General features: G+C 38.5%; 2 pseudogenes across 1 annotated transcript in view; one reads left to right on the top strand and one right to left on the bottom strand.

Annotated features, from left to right (window-relative positions):
- The window catches only part of LOC143908428 (uncharacterized), a 268,255-nt pseudogene that overhangs the window by 87,510 nt on the left and 164,747 nt on the right, over window positions 1–15,998 (bottom strand). The gene's annotated exons all lie outside the window — the stretch shown is intronic.
- Window positions 8,599–14,095, top strand: LOC143908423 (uncharacterized; annotated as a pseudogene).

Here is a 15,998-nt window from a genome sequence, read left to right as displayed (position 1 = left end):
TTACTTTTCAATTATTTTTATTGTGTATTATATATATATATATATAGAGAGAGATTATATAGAGACATTATATAGAGATTATATAGAGATTATATAGAGACAAAGATTATACACAAAGAAGAAAAAATATACATACATATTTTATATTAAAATAATTATTTATATAAGAGATACACATTTTTTATTAAAACAAATATTTGATATATGAATGATGAAATATGAAATTCCGGTCCGAGAATCCTGTTGCTCTCAACGTCTGCCTCTGCCTCTGCCTCGTCTACCCCAATGGTAATTGGGTAATGACAATCTGTATAAGAAGGCCATGAACCTTTCTTCTTGCCGTCGTATCCCCGCGGCTCTGCCTCTTGGTCTTCGAACTGTAAAATAATAAAATTGTATAGGAAATTTTATGAATTAAATACATATAATATGAATTAAATTATTTTATAAATAACGAGAAAATATTTATTAATTTCGATTAAGATGGTATATCGCAATAACAAACAAACAATAAATGTTACCACATGCCTCAGTGGTCGAATTGAGACGACGCCTGCACGGATAGCAGGAGGTTCCAGGTTCAAACTCTGGCTGGGGTAATATTTTTCGCAATTGCAATCAAATTATTGGCGGAATATATCATGAATATATATATATATATCATTACTTTCTGTTAAATATATATAATATTAATATTACCTTGTCTATCATCTTCGGCATCGAAATGAGCAGCGGCACGATCGGCGACGACGGGACCAGCGACGACAGGTCCTCCGGCGGCGACGAGACGGGCGGCGACAGGTCCGGCGGCGACGCGCGACGGGACGGTCGGCGACGACGAGACGGTCGGCGACGGAACCGACGGCGACGGGTCTGGCGGCGACGGGACCGGCAGCGACAGGTCTGTCAGCGATATCGGTGGCTGATCTTTCTTCCAATGATAATTCTAGCGCGAAATCGGCGAAATCGTTATCGTCTAGATCCATCTAAAGTAAAATAAAAATAACAACATTGTAATTATGTGAAATTATGTGAAATATATATTGAAAAGACAGTACTTACTATTTGTATTTTCGCGATTTCCCTCAGTATGAAATTTCGGTGGTAATGTAATTTCACTGGCGTGATCGGTGACAACGTGATCGGCGACGGATTGGCGACGAGAGTGATGAAACCGGCGACGAGATGGCGGGTAAAGTGTAAAGTGTTTAAAAGCGTGGAATACTCTTATAGGGTAGAGAGCCTTTAAGACTATATTCGGAAACTTCACTCTGGCCTAGTTTATACTGATCACTTGATACGCGTATTAAATAGTAAATAACTAGTAAATTAGTTTGATTATTGGTTTGATACGCGTATCAAGAGATCGGTGTAAACTAGGTCATTCGAATACACACCAGCGCCAGCGTCGTTCTGGAGCCTATTCTATTCTCGAATCGTTTTCATGAAACTCGCATGCAAAATTCAATGTTTTTCAAATAGAAAGTCGCACACAAAAATCATTAGGACAAGCTCGAAAATACGGTCCCTGTCCTTGTTCAATTTTTAGTAACAAGATAAAACGATGCGGTGTGCACTCGAATATAGTTTTTGAATGCAGCCCTAAAGGCTCTATCTATACACGCCGATAACGTCGCCGCCGATCATGTCACCGTCGATCACGTTGCTGTCGATCACGTCGCCTATCACGTCGTCGTTGATTACATTAATCGTGGTTGTTGCGTTTCGCGTACGCGTTACCGGTTTCCACGCTTTATATGTACACCACGTTGACAAATACATTGTGGGATTAATAGCAGAGAAGAATTCTCTCTATTATTAATAGTACTTCGTCGTTGGCGGTCATTTTGCCTCATTCGTGGCTCATAAGCTATTTCGCAAATAGCTTACAATCTCATCATATCTGTGAGTGAAGGTTATATTGTCGATATATTGCGATATCTCTGAGACAATATCTTTTTCTGTGAGTGAGTGAATTGTTAACAGATTACATCCAGCGGACGGTGAGTCGCGTCAGCACCGCTCTTGATTATTATTATCCTATACCCATAACGAGGCCCATAACAAGGTAACTATTTTTTAATGTGCCTTTTCACGTTGACACTCATTTTCAGCAAGAAAAAATTTTCAGAAATAATATATGTATCTATAAAATATTATTACTTGAAGATATTACTTGAAAAAAATTAACTCTAATCCATCCAACGTTTTTTCCGTCACTTTATTCCGCCAATCATGCACTTTCGTGTCTCACGCATTTTTCAGTACTGTTAACAGCTTTGAAAAATTCTCAAAAAATTATTATAGTATCTTTGGTAATTTTTCAGTTTAGCTACAGCAGCACAAAAAACGATGAATTTAGGCTCATTCGACGCGTTTTTGCACGAAACGACCGAATCTGGCAGAAAAAAGTGTCGCTCTGCCCCGCGACGCGAGATATTAATCGTTAAAGTTGACAGGAATCAGGTTATGATTCCTGTCATACCGACGACATGTAGCAACACTGAGACTGGATTCGGGGAGCGTGCTATTAGCGCTATTTGCTTGTTCTATCCTTGTTTTACACCTGATAAACGATAATGACAGAATGATGCATTAGCGCTAATAGCGCGCTCCTCGAATGCAGCCTGAACGTGCCTGCGGCCACATGCGCATGCTCAGTGGTCGCACGTGCATGTAAAACTGCGCCAATTTTAAGTGAATCAATTGTGCAGAATAACCAAGCATCTCGATTCAAGCAGTTATGGAAGTTTGGTTCGAGCAGCCACGGTGATCGGACGTGTTTCCGCTTCTGTCCCGAGTAGTTCGTAGAACCTATCCTTCTTCGCAATAGTGATTTTAATCGCTTACGCCTCCTGTGCTAGATTGCTTGCTGCTTTCAAGCCGTTTTCTTTCGTTTGTAGTCTTTGCGCTCCCCTTTCGGAGGGGGAGCAGTAAATTTTTCTCGTAGAATTGAGAAAGTGTTACATGGCGGATCCTTCGGATCCTTTGTCGAAGCTCGGTAACCCACGTGCTCCCGGAAATGAGATACCGGGTAAACCAAAAAAGCGAATGAGAGTCGATGTAACGGAAAAAGATCTCGACTTGGCATTCCAAAGAATTATGGATGGCGATTCAGCGGTGGACGCCGTGGAACGGGATGAAACCTCAGATGATGCGATGGATGCGGAGGATAGCAATGTAGTAAGTAATACTGACACCCGCGCAAGCGATCTTTTTATAAACAAAGCTGCCGCGGTAAATAGCACTAAGAATATTGACAACTCAGTATCCTCGCATATCGACTCTAGAAATAAGGAGAAAGTTCGAGAAGCCCGATCACGTGACCCGGCCGTGCCCAATGTTATTGACGAGAATAGAGAATCATACTCTGTTCACGATGGTAAGCTGAAGAAATGTACACAGCAACAACTTCGCCCGACGATTATCAGATACGACAGCAGTTTTCTAGGCAAAGCAAAGATAACAATTAAATTACCTCCCGATCAAACGTCTGCAAGAAAGGGGAAAAACTTAATTAAAATATGGATGCATCTAGCGAACATCCGTATCTGCCCCTCCTCCCTGGAGATGTTAAACCACTATTCAGCTGAAGCGGAATTTGCGGACTATCTCGAGGCCAATCTGGCCCTAGAAGCAATAGAAAAAATCCCGAGCAAATTGAAAGCGTTTATGGAACAACGGTCCATGATTAATAAGGGCGTCATTGCGGATTGGCCATCCTCCATCAAAGATCTTTGGTCGGTAATACAAAATAAAACGGGTATTATCGGTCTGGAGCGTATGTACCGACGCAAGTGGGACAGTATTGAGAAGAAAACTACCTTATCGGAAACGGACAATATTATTGTTACCTTCAAGGGAGTCGGTATCAGAGATCTGAAGATATTTTCCAATAGTGTAGTGGGTTTAAAGGTTAGGCCTTTCGTTCCGCAGACCAGGCAATGTTTCAACTGCTTCAGGTTTGGACATACAAAAATATCTTGCAAAAGTGAGCCCTATTGTATCGCGTGTGGTGACAAATCACACGGCCAATGCAAGAAACCTCTCAAGTGTCGCAATTGTGGCGGCCCCCACAAATCGACTTTTAGAAACTGCCCTGTGTTTGAAAAAAACAAACAAATTAATATAGTAATGGCTCATAAAATTTTTTTTTTTTTTTAGTGCTAGACGCATTGTAGAGGGAGGTTACCGCGGTTCTCCCCCTGCAGATGTTAGAACGAGTGAGGGATTATGGCCGAGATTACCCTCCTCGAAGAAGGCCACTTATGCGGAGATGGCCCGCGACAATAGTGAAAATCAGGGCAATCGACGTAACACGGAGACGACAGTATCTCGCCCTTTTGAATATAAAAGACGCAGCATGGACTCGGAAAGGAGGCGGGCTCCTTCATACAACCCTATTCAAGATTATTATAAACAATTTGATCTTAGAGCAGGTGACAATAAGGAGAAACATGGTATCATGTTCACGTCGGCCAGAAATGGCGCGGCCTGGCCGAACGCTATCACCACACAACCAACGGGGGATGCCCCTCCAATCAATTATGTATCACAGGTGCCGCAGGATAACGCTGACGGAATGATGGAAATATTAACTGCCGCTCCTCAAACTGTTGAAGGAGTGGATGGAGAAATGGAGCGACAGGGTTGGGTCCTCTCACCCTCGTGAGTCAGGTAATCGGTCTGAGCCTTTTGAAGGGAGGTCTTTCCTCCCCTCGACATAGCCTTCAGATTTTTACTTTGGAATTGTCGAGGTTATGGGACTAGTGCCAATGAATTGTCTAAACGTGTTATGGAGTACGACATTGTTGTATTGACCGAGACTAGACGGTCTGACGATAAACGTATATACTTTCCAGGCTACAAGACAATTCAAAGCAGGTATGTGTTGAACAGCGGTGGTGCATCGATCTCAGTGCGGAAGGGCATCGAGTTTGATGCTATACTACTATCGGAGGATATTCCTTACGGCTATGACATTGTTGGCATCAGGACAAAGAACTTGGATAATAATTGTAACATTATGGCGGTGTATAGGCACCCACGAGGGGTCCTCACTGAGGCAGATATTGGTGTGGTTGCGGACCAAGTCCCGGATACTCTGAAGTTGATCATATTGGGCGACTTTAATGCCCATAACTCTACTTGGAACTGTGACCTGTCTACGCCTAGTGGCGAAGCCCTACATGACACATTGCTGGATAGAGGCTACTTCTGCATTAATACAGACACCAAGTCAAGGATTGGCACGAGAGGACAACGGGACTCTAACATTGATCTGGCCTTTGGTTCGGCGGGTATCATGGACAAGGCCGAATATGAACAACAGGAAGACGCCTGGGATAGCGACCACTATCCCATCTCTTTTACAGTGGATAGTGAACCTCAGCCTTATAGAAAAATCACTAATAGAATTACGTCAAAGAAGACGAACTGGCAAAAGTTTCCTAAACTCTTTGACGAGGCTATTAAGAAGGAACTTTTTCTGTTCATTGACCATTTTTCCGAGGACGTCGGTACATACTACAGGCGATTTATTGATATTCTCAGATCGTCGATCAACCACGCATCCGGCAGATGCAAGACACCGGGGCCCCCTGATGTCAAGGTGAAAAAGTATAAGGTCCAACATAGATGGTGGGACGTGGATTGCGACAGGGCCATCTAAAATAGAAAAAAGGCGTTTTCTGCGTTTAAACGCTGTAAATCTTTCAGTACATGAGATAGTTATAAACGAGCATGTGCACTGGTCAGAAGAACGATCGCTGTTAAAAAAAAGACATGCTTTGAGGAATTCTGCGCTGGAATCAACCGGTTCACTAGCCTGACTTACGTTTGGAATACCATCAGGATTTTAAAAAACGCTAGAAATAATGTTCGATGGAATACCTGGAGCGTCAAGAACAGAGAGGAGGAAATAAGGAAGTCTATCGACAAGCTGGCTTCTCCTTTTGCAGGGTCAGATCCAACGCCTTTTGACATTGAATACAGGGATGATTCCTTGAATTCCTCGTTCCGGAGATCGGAATTGGACAGAGCCATCAAGATGATAAAGAAAAACTCTGCCCCGGGGCTGGATGGAATCGAGTATAGGATGATAAAGGAATTGCCTGACACAGCCCTTGAATGTTTGTTGGCGCTGTTTAACTGTATATGGCTTTCGGATTCGCTGCCTGAGGATTGGCTCCATTACCAAGTGGTTTTCATTGACAAGCCTGGAAAAGAGAAGGTTCGTCCGATATCCTTATCGTCTTGTGTTGGCAAGCTGTGTGAACGCATGATAAACGAGCGTCTCATATGGTGGGCGGAAAGTGCACACAAATTTAATCCATCTCAGAGCGGTTTCCGCAGGGGGAAGTCGTGCGCTGACAATCTAGTTAAGATTGTGTCGGATATCCGTGCCTCTATATCTCCGGGTGAGTACACACTGGCTGCGTTTCTCGACGTGTCGGGTGCTTACGATAACGTCGAGTTCCGCACTATGATTGAGACTCTTATTGCGCTTGAATGTCCCGCGGGCATGGTCAGATTTATACGTAAATGGCTATACCGGAGACTTGTACGTTTTATTGTTAATTCACAAGAATTCATAGAACGCCTTGTTTATACGGGACTCCCGCAGGGCGCTGTTCTCAGTCCTGCTTTGTACTCACTTTACACGGGGAGAGTATGCACTGACTTACCTGAGGGTGTGCAATCATGTGAGTTTGCTGACGACATCGGACTTTATGTGTGCGGTCCCAACAGACAACGTAATCGGGAGCTACTCCAACTGGCGGTGAACTTGGTTGCTGAAAGACTACGCCGTATTGGACTTGACTTAGAACCGCAGAAAACCGTCATTGTGGAATTTAATAAATATGGCCTGTACAATGAGAACCAGAGTATGGTGATTCAGGGATGCGAGGTGTTCTACAGTCGTGAATCGAAGTTTCTGGGTATCTGGATAGATGGCGGATTGAAATTTTCTCATCAGATCTAGGAAGTTCGGAGTAAAGTCGACAGAGCGAATGCGGTCATTCGATATCTATGTAGAATCTCTAAAGGCCTAAAGGTTAATACGGCTTTGATGTTGTACAAGAGCTTGGTTTGTTCGATTACAGATTATGGCAGTTTCGTTTATCACCCCAGGGATGCCAACTCAGTTCTCAAGCTAGAAAGGACGCAATATAAAGGCATTAGGACGGCCTTGGGATACCGTAATAGCACCCCGAGTAATGTTATCGTGGCGGAAGCGAAGGTTAGACTGTTGACGGATCGTGCGGAGATGCTCGCCAGGAATTATTTATATAAAGTTATGGCTCACAATTTGGACGGTGTATGCGACAGAATCCAGAGGGCTTACGACTCTGAATTGTGGGTGCGCTACTGTCAACCAACATACGTAATGTCCTTTATGTCTAGGGTGTGGAGGAAATGTGCCCCTGTCAGAACACTTATTGGTCCACAGAAAATTCACGGAACGTTTTGGGGAAAGTTCGAGGCGCATGATTATGTTCCTGTGGTCAATTTTTTTATTGGACTTTTGAGGAAGGGTAACAGTAAATATTCAGATGCTTCTATGATAGAAGACATTATTGAGAAATACCAGTTGAACAATGAGGCGGAATTTGTATTTACGGATGGATGGCATGGCCCCGACTGGCAAGCTACGGGCGCTAGTATCGTTATAGACGGGCAGGATACCGCCTATAAAATCAGTATGTCTAATGTCTGCTCGTCATACACTGCGGAGATTTTTGCTATTAACACGGCGCTGAAACTCATGAAGACATCACGAGAAACAAGAAATAATCACATTGTTATTATGTCAGACTGTAAGTCGGCTCTTTCCGCTGTTCAAAACAACCTTATTTCAGTTCACAAAAGCAAATACGCAGTTGAGACCAGATTGCTCATTTACTCACTCGAAAGGGAGCACAATATGAAAATTGTTCTTGTGTGGATTCCCGCTCACGTTGGTATCGCAGGGAATGAGTTGGCCGACGGTTTAGCTAAGGAAGCGGCTCATGAACCCCCAGATGAGAGCATCGAGGTCCCGACGGGGGATCTTATGGCAATGGCAAAAGAGGAAACTTGGCAGGCTACCCAGGCCTCTATCAAACGAGACTCCGTCTTCAAGGGCAAATTTTATTTTTCAAAGTTCTATGATGAAGAGGCTCGCAAGCCGTGGTTCAATGGAATGAATGCCGAAAGATACTACGTAACGCTCATTAACAAGATTAGAGCGGATCACTATAATCTGGGATCTTCGCTCTTTAGGAAGAACTATATTGATATGGAATAACGCGTGGCTCACGCGTTAGCCAATCAATCGACCGCTTTTCCGGAAATAATAGATATGTAACTTCCGCGCCGCGCGTGAAATGTTGAACTCGATCCTACTTTTGCCGCGCGGAAGAGAACGTCAATCAATTGTACCAAATTAGATACTATATTTAATTTCTAGTGAATCTTAAAGTTCTTGAACGCGGAGAGTGGAAACGCATTGTGCGATTTATCGTCGGCACGTGAAAAGTAATAAAAACTATTTGAGTTGAGAGGTTTCAGCTAAATATTTAAAGTTATTTTCGGAAGAGACAATAGTGATATAAAATGGATGATGATCAAATACAAGATAGAGTGAGTAATAAGAAAGGAAGCTGCTAATTAATACTTGCAGTAATTATAGAGGTTATGTAAATATACATGTACAGTTATGTATGTGTTCGCAAAATCGCTGATTAATCCCGACGATGGGAGCGGGATGAGAAGGACGCGCGTAGAAGGTGTTCACTAATTATTCACTTTATGTTTTGTGTAACTCAGACCACAGTCTGAGCCGTCTTTAATATGAGAAGAGATATATACAGTCTGACCTGAGAGTGGTGGGCAGTCTTTCGGAGTTCACTAAGCATAAGAAGTCTTTGTATAAGAAGTTTTTGTGTATCGTTCGTGAGTGGGCGAGGCAGTTATATTAATTGCCCTTCTCGTGATGATTAGCCCGTGAGCTTTGGACACGTGGCGGTCGGCACTCGCGCACATGTGAGCCTGAGTCGTCGTGTTGATGTACCCGAGTAGAGCTGGATGAGCGGTCGCTTTACATGTTAATGCAGTATCTCGGCAGCTGTAATCACTGCGGTGGGCACTTCAATGTGTATAGTCACAATCAAGATGCACAGAGCACACATCGTGCGTCTGATCACTGCGCGGCCATTTGCACAAAAGTGAAGAAGACGTTGGCGATGAGCGCGCCCGCGCGGGCGCGAGCTATCGCGGTGATCGAACGTCGTTACCCGATCGATGCTGCCCTCTGATCGGACGGCGCAACGTTAACGGAATCTCGAACAGTATGACATGGTTATTAGTTTATGTAATAATAGATATAAAACTTAAATTATACATACTACAAATAGATTTGTATTACATTAATATTGTTTCACAAATTGTTATTCATATTTTATATTAAAAAATAATTTATACTTTATTTTTCTTTGCAGTGGTGTCAGGATTGTGACACTGTGGTCCCAATTTCAGAGGATCATGATTGTAGTATTTACGTTGATAGTACGAATAGTAGTAGTAGTACTAGTAATACTTCCAATAAAAATGATTATTCAGAGAGGTTAATTGCTGCGGTATTTGAAAAAGAAATTTTGTAGAATACAAAACTGCCTTACAAACTTAGGGGACCATTACAGACAAAACTATTATGGACTCAGATAGATACATGTTTGGGTAAGGTTTTATGAACATATATAATTGTGACTAATCATACAACACTGTGTAAAGTCCTAAAGCCATGTACTTTATTTTCCACTAATCATGTTTATGAATGAAACCAGATTTAACTAATGTGAAGCAATTAAACTATAGAAGGAGGCAGGGCTAAGGAACACAGTTGGGTATTCGCGTTTAGAATATGACTGGGTTTGTCTTGACGCTTTCAGCGCTGTAAACATAATTTTATCTTTGTTGCGATGCTTTCAGCGCTGAAAGCGTCAAGACGAACGCAGCCTTATAAATTAGTAACATGAAATACAGTAACAATTTCGATCTTCAATACGTTTCATCTTTAGTGCTTAAGATAAAATTCAAGGTCAAAACATTTATTATTTTTTATGTTACTAATTTAAAATATATATTCTAAGCACGAACACCTAATTTCGTTTGCTAGCTCTGTTTTCTTTTATTGTTTAGTTATCCAAATTTTGTTTATTATTACATATTGACAAAATTAAATTTTTTGAATTTATTTGTAACGAGAAACATATATGGATATCAGTTTTATATTCTTTGATTTGTAAAATAGAAATTGAATTAATATTTACTTGTTATTTTGTAAATTAATACTTAATTAATTTCTAAAAATATTTTTAGTGAATTATAATCTTGTAAAAAAAGGGATTAATCGTTGCAGATTGAATTTATTTGTTTTTTTTAAAGCTATAAATTAAGTTTTATAATAAAAACTGCATGTAGGTACAACTCCTGGCACAAGTCAAATAAAATGGAAAAGCCTAAGAGATCGGTTTGTCAAAGAACACACTATAGAATGTACTCACGTTCCGAGTGGCAGTGCAGCTGTAAAGAGAAGGAGCAGCTGGCCTCTTTACGAAAGTTCACGTTTTTTAGTGCCAACAATAAATTACAGAAAGTACATATAATAAATTTTATTAATAAGTGATATGTGTATACTTGTAAACACTGATTCAATGAATGATTCAAACACTTGTTTCAATAGTTACACAAGGTCTCAAGATTTAATATCGATCTCACAATTTTTAAGTCTTTTGGAACTCATCAAAATAACAAGTGTTTTAATCGTTCTGTTCACGCGAGTGTACATGTATAAGTATAATACATATATAGGGTTGCGTGAAAAGAATGGAATGTCGTTTTATGAATTTAAATTTTAATCTTGTATTAAGAAGAACACATAATTCATATTGATCTATCATATAATCCCTCTGTTCTGCTATTCATTCCTATCTTTTCTCCAATTTCATAAAAATTTTTTCTATAAAAGTCAGCTTTTAAATATTTTTAAAAATGTCAATTTTGATTCGGTCACAAATTTTAATCTATTTCAGAACAACATGTAATATTGAAAATATAAATCCTAATATACTGCCATCATCCACCAAAAAAGCAGAGCATGTTATTTTATCAATTCCTAGTATAAGCAATATTAAAAAAGAGATGCAGTATAATCAAGAAAAAAATAAAAATATTTTAATAAAGTCGCAATTGCTCCCATCGAAACAAATTTGTAAGTAAACAAAAATTGCTTTTTTTCTAAGTTTTAATATATTTTTTTTATATATTCTCTTTTTATATATAGATAGTAGACAGAATTCTACAAATTCTGATACAATAAGTGAATTAGTATATCAGTCCAAATGCTGTAAGTACACATTTTTTATTAAGGCTCCTAGGTACTCGCCGCTTTTATCCTTGTTTGATGATTACATCAGAAGCGAAAAATGATACGTGGAGAATTTTGCGTGCCATTTCCAAGTAAAAAAATATTTGCATAAAATAACACTTAGATCACTTCATTACAAAATTATCACAAAATAATACTTTAGATTACTTCAGCATACTTCGAGAATTATCTCTTTCACTTGACAGTTAATAAACAGGCGCAAAGTGAATGTAATACGAAGCCTAGTCATGCGCCTGCGTATAAACCTGCAAGGTTAAGCTAGTCGTATTACATTCATATTACGGTTGTTTATTAACTGTCAAGGGAAAGGGATAGACCGCCTCGGATTATTTTCAAAGTGTACTGAATTAATCTCAACTGTTCTTTTATGCAAATATCTTTTTATTTGGAAATTGCACGCAAGAATTCTCAACGTGTTATTTCTCGCTTGTGACGTCATTACAGAACAACAGAAGCGGTAAGCACCCAGGAACCTTAAAATTTTCTTTTTTTTATCTATACTTAAGGAGGTTCGATGGCTACAACCAAATGCAGAGAGTTTCATGAAATTTTAATATGTTGTTCTGGAATGCAAAATAGAATTATGTGAATTTTTTAGGAATTTTTCACCGTCCCGTTCAAAAAAAAATCTACTCCAAAAACTTAAAAAATACAATTTTTGGATTAGATTTTTTTCAAAACGGGACGGTAAAAAATTCTCCAAAAATTCACATAATTCTATTTTGCATTCCAAAACAACATATTAAAATTTCATGAAACTGGCTGCATTTTTAACATAGGTTTTTATGGGAAATGATATATTGCATATATCTTCAGAATGAAATAAGTGCAAGAAAAAATGCAAATGATAAGGAAAGAAAAATATGCACATGTAACTTAATAATTTACAAATAAATGAGCGAAAGAAAGGAGAAGGTTACCGCACATTTCGTAGAAAAATTAATTATTAAAGCATAAATTGCTTGATTTTTCGTCTGCTAGACTGCCACGGTCGTGAACGACGTGAACAGCAGCACGCATTATACGCACGCGGCGACCAATCAGAGCAATCCCCTTCATTCCCACTACTTTAAACGCTAGTGCGCTGTTTCCAGAACCCCCGCGTCCCACTACTCCTTCCGATGAAGCCATCGAACCTCCTTAAACTTTTTATTTTTCAGATAGTGTACAATCTACTTTAGATGCTGAAGCTTCAGTTTATTCACCTGTACCCCCAAAACGTATTAGTTAGTACATAACAAATGTTTTCTCTATTGCACACTTTGCAATGAAAAAGTTGATTAAATATTGTTTTATTTGTCTGTAGAGAAATCAATAACAGTTGAAAATGCTGACACACGTTTCGAAGAAGCCGTATTAAAGAAATTGAAGCGAACCAGACCAAAAAATGAACCTGAAAATATGAAGCCTGATAGAATTGCAAGTTTTTCAAAGTATATTGAGACATGTCTAAAGGTGTGAATTCATGGGACGCTCGTTTCAGCGTATCGCGAAATCACGTGATAGCTGGATTTTCTCAGCTTTAGCGTCAAAGCCAAAGCAGCGCGAAGACTGACACTGTTTTCCTTTTCATGAATTTCAATTGACGCCGACGTCACGTGTGGTCATGCGACCTTCTTGCCGCTGAAAATGAGCGTCGAGCGTCAGCATGAAAAGGCACCTTTAGAGAAATGACTGTAAACGTCTCAAAGCGCGTTATGAATAAAATATTAACGTTGTTTCTTGAAGAGGACATGTAATATCTTTCAGTTCTTATTTAACATTTAATATACGAGATTTAGTTTTTTTTATTATAATTTTGCTAATCAAAATCTGTAATGTTAAATTATTCTTAAGAATAATTATCATTATACTATGAAAATTTTTGTGTCTACAAACACTTATATGTAGTATTATTTTTTCCAAATACTTTTGGTACCTGAGTTATGATTTTAATTTTATGATAATAGCAAAAGTATTAACATTCCACATGTTTAGTTTTCCTATTTTATTTTTCAAGCGTTATAAATTGTATTTGCTTGTTACATTACTTTTAGTTTTCGTGCAACTATACCCTGGTAACCAGTTTGCTAGTTCAGATGCGTCCCGAAGAAGTGCGCAAGAAATCAGTCCAGAATTGCGACAAAAGTGCATAATATCTGTGATTGAACGAGTACTTACTGTACTATTGCAGTAGTCTGCTGTAAGAAGCTACTGTGAAATTTTATACTATTTGTTAAAAGTAAACATGTAGCAGAAATGTGAAAACAATATGGAAGTATCTTTTGAGTACAGATCCAACCGGCAGAAACGTGAAAAAAACGTGCAAGCATCTGCCCGTGAGAAAAAGAGCAGTCGAGTGTGCTAGACGCTTGAAACATATTTGCAGCCAAATTTCACAAGTGTATGTCGCTTAAATTGTTGTTTTTGCCGTACAGATTCGACCGGCAGAAACGTGAAAAGAACGTGCAAGCATCTGCCCGTGAGTAAAAGAGCAGTCGAGTGTGTTAGACTCTTGAAACATATTTGCAGCAAAATTTCACAAGTGTATAATGTCGCTTAAATTGTTGTTTTTGCCGTATAGATCCGAGTGACAGAAATGCGAAAAAAGCGTGCAAGCATCTGCCCGTCAGAAAAAGAACAGCCAAGCGCGCTAAACTCCCAGACAGCACAAAATATTTATAAAATATTTATAAAAAAGATTTAAATATTTTGAAAATATATACGTTGAATATTTTGTAAATATTATTATAATGTCCGGAAAATAAAATATTATAATAAATATTTTAAAATAAAGTGTAAATAATTATCATCAATATTATTAAAGTAGTTTTTAATTTATGTTATAAATATTTATAGAAATAATTACTGTAAGTTAAGTGGAAATTGTGAAACTGTTATAGCTTCGTGCTGTGAGATGTAGGCTATACGGTTCATTTTGGCGTTACGAATTTCGAAAAATGTTTGATTGATAAATCAGATGTACGGTATATTCTGCCAAAATAACAAAGATAACGCTCTCAATAACGATAAATAAACAAAACAAGGCAAATGAGAGCTCGTTCGCGACGATGGACGGGCGACAGTAATAAAATATTACAAAAATTGAATAAAATATATATAATAAAGTAAACGTTTCGGTCCTTGATTTGGACCCTCCTCAGTACATATAGCTAGTCGAGTGAAATACAGTGGTCACAAGTAGTCAAAAATGCCGCGTAATACTTACCTCGAAAAAAAAACAGTGGTACTATTATACCTCAAAAAAATCTAAGTAACAAGTGGTAGACGTAATCTTTGTATTTCGAAAAATCTTGAAAAAACCTAAGCAGTAGTATCTTTACCTCGAAAAAACCGAAGTAACAAGTGGTAGACGTAATCTTTGTATGTATTTCGAAAAATCTCGAAAAAACCTAAGCAGTAGTATCTTTACCTCGAAAAAACCGAAGTAACAAGTGGTAGACGTAATCTTTGTATCTCGAAAAATCTCGAAAAAACTAAACAGTAGTATTTTTATTTCCAAATATGTTGTTACCTTGAAAAAAAAAACAGTGGTAGACGTGGTAGTATTATACCTCAAAAAAATCTAAGTAACAAGTGGTAGACGTAATCTTTGTATCTTGAAAAATCTCGAAAAAACCTAAACAGTAGTATTTTTATTTCCAAAAAATTATTACTCAAGTGATACACATCACAAAATTACGTTACCTTATGAAAAATGAGTCGCGCTTCAAGTGATCTATTATTTTATTACAATTACAAAAAAGAAATGATATCTCTTTTTAAATTACAGCGCCAATTACAGAGAACATACACTGAGAAAAAAAAAGTGTCAATCCCAAGAAATATTTAGTCCGATACGTTTAGCTAAACATTTTAGTTAGTTAACTAAACATTAGTTGAATTAATTAATTCTTGATTAAAAAAACGAAATAAATTGTTGAAACAATTAATATTTACTTAACTAACTAAAATGTTTAGTTGAACGTATCGAACTAAATATTTCTTGGAATTAACAATTTTTTTTCTCAGTGTATTTTTCGAGATACAAAGATTACCTCTACCACTTGTTACTTAGGTTTTTTTGAGGTACAATATTACCACTGCTTTTTTTCGATTAGAATAAAAGATTGAATCATGAAGAATTACACAGAGGTAACAGTACAAAATACAAATATTTTATTAAAATATTTAAATCCAACAAGGAAATACAAGGTATTTAAATACAAAGTTTATATATGTATTTTAAAAGATTTAATCGCATCGCAAAGAATTACAGAGGTAACACTACACAAAAAATAAAAATATTTTATTAAAATACATAAATTTTTCTTGACAAAAAACATGGCGCTGCTAGACCTCAAAATTAGGTCAGCTTGGTGTGTATGTGCGAGCGAGCGAGCGAGCGAGCGAGCGAGCGAGCGTGTGTGTGTGTGTGTGTGTGTGTGTGTGTGTGTGTGTGTGTGTGTGTGTGTGTGTGTGTGTGTGTGTGTGTGTGTGTGTGTGTGTGTGTGTGTGTGTGTGTGTGTGTGTGTGTGTGTGTGTGTGTGTGTGTGTGTGTGTGTGTGTGTGTGTGTGTGTGTGTGTG

Source organism: Temnothorax americanus, unplaced genomic scaffold (assembly GCF_048541705.1).
Source record: "Temnothorax americanus isolate GAGA-0224 unplaced genomic scaffold, ASM4854170v1 Scaffold94, whole genome shotgun sequence".
NCBI classification, from domain to species: domain Eukaryota; kingdom Metazoa; phylum Arthropoda; class Insecta; order Hymenoptera; family Formicidae; genus Temnothorax; species Temnothorax americanus.
This window is presented reverse-complemented; position numbering and strand designations above follow the sequence as displayed.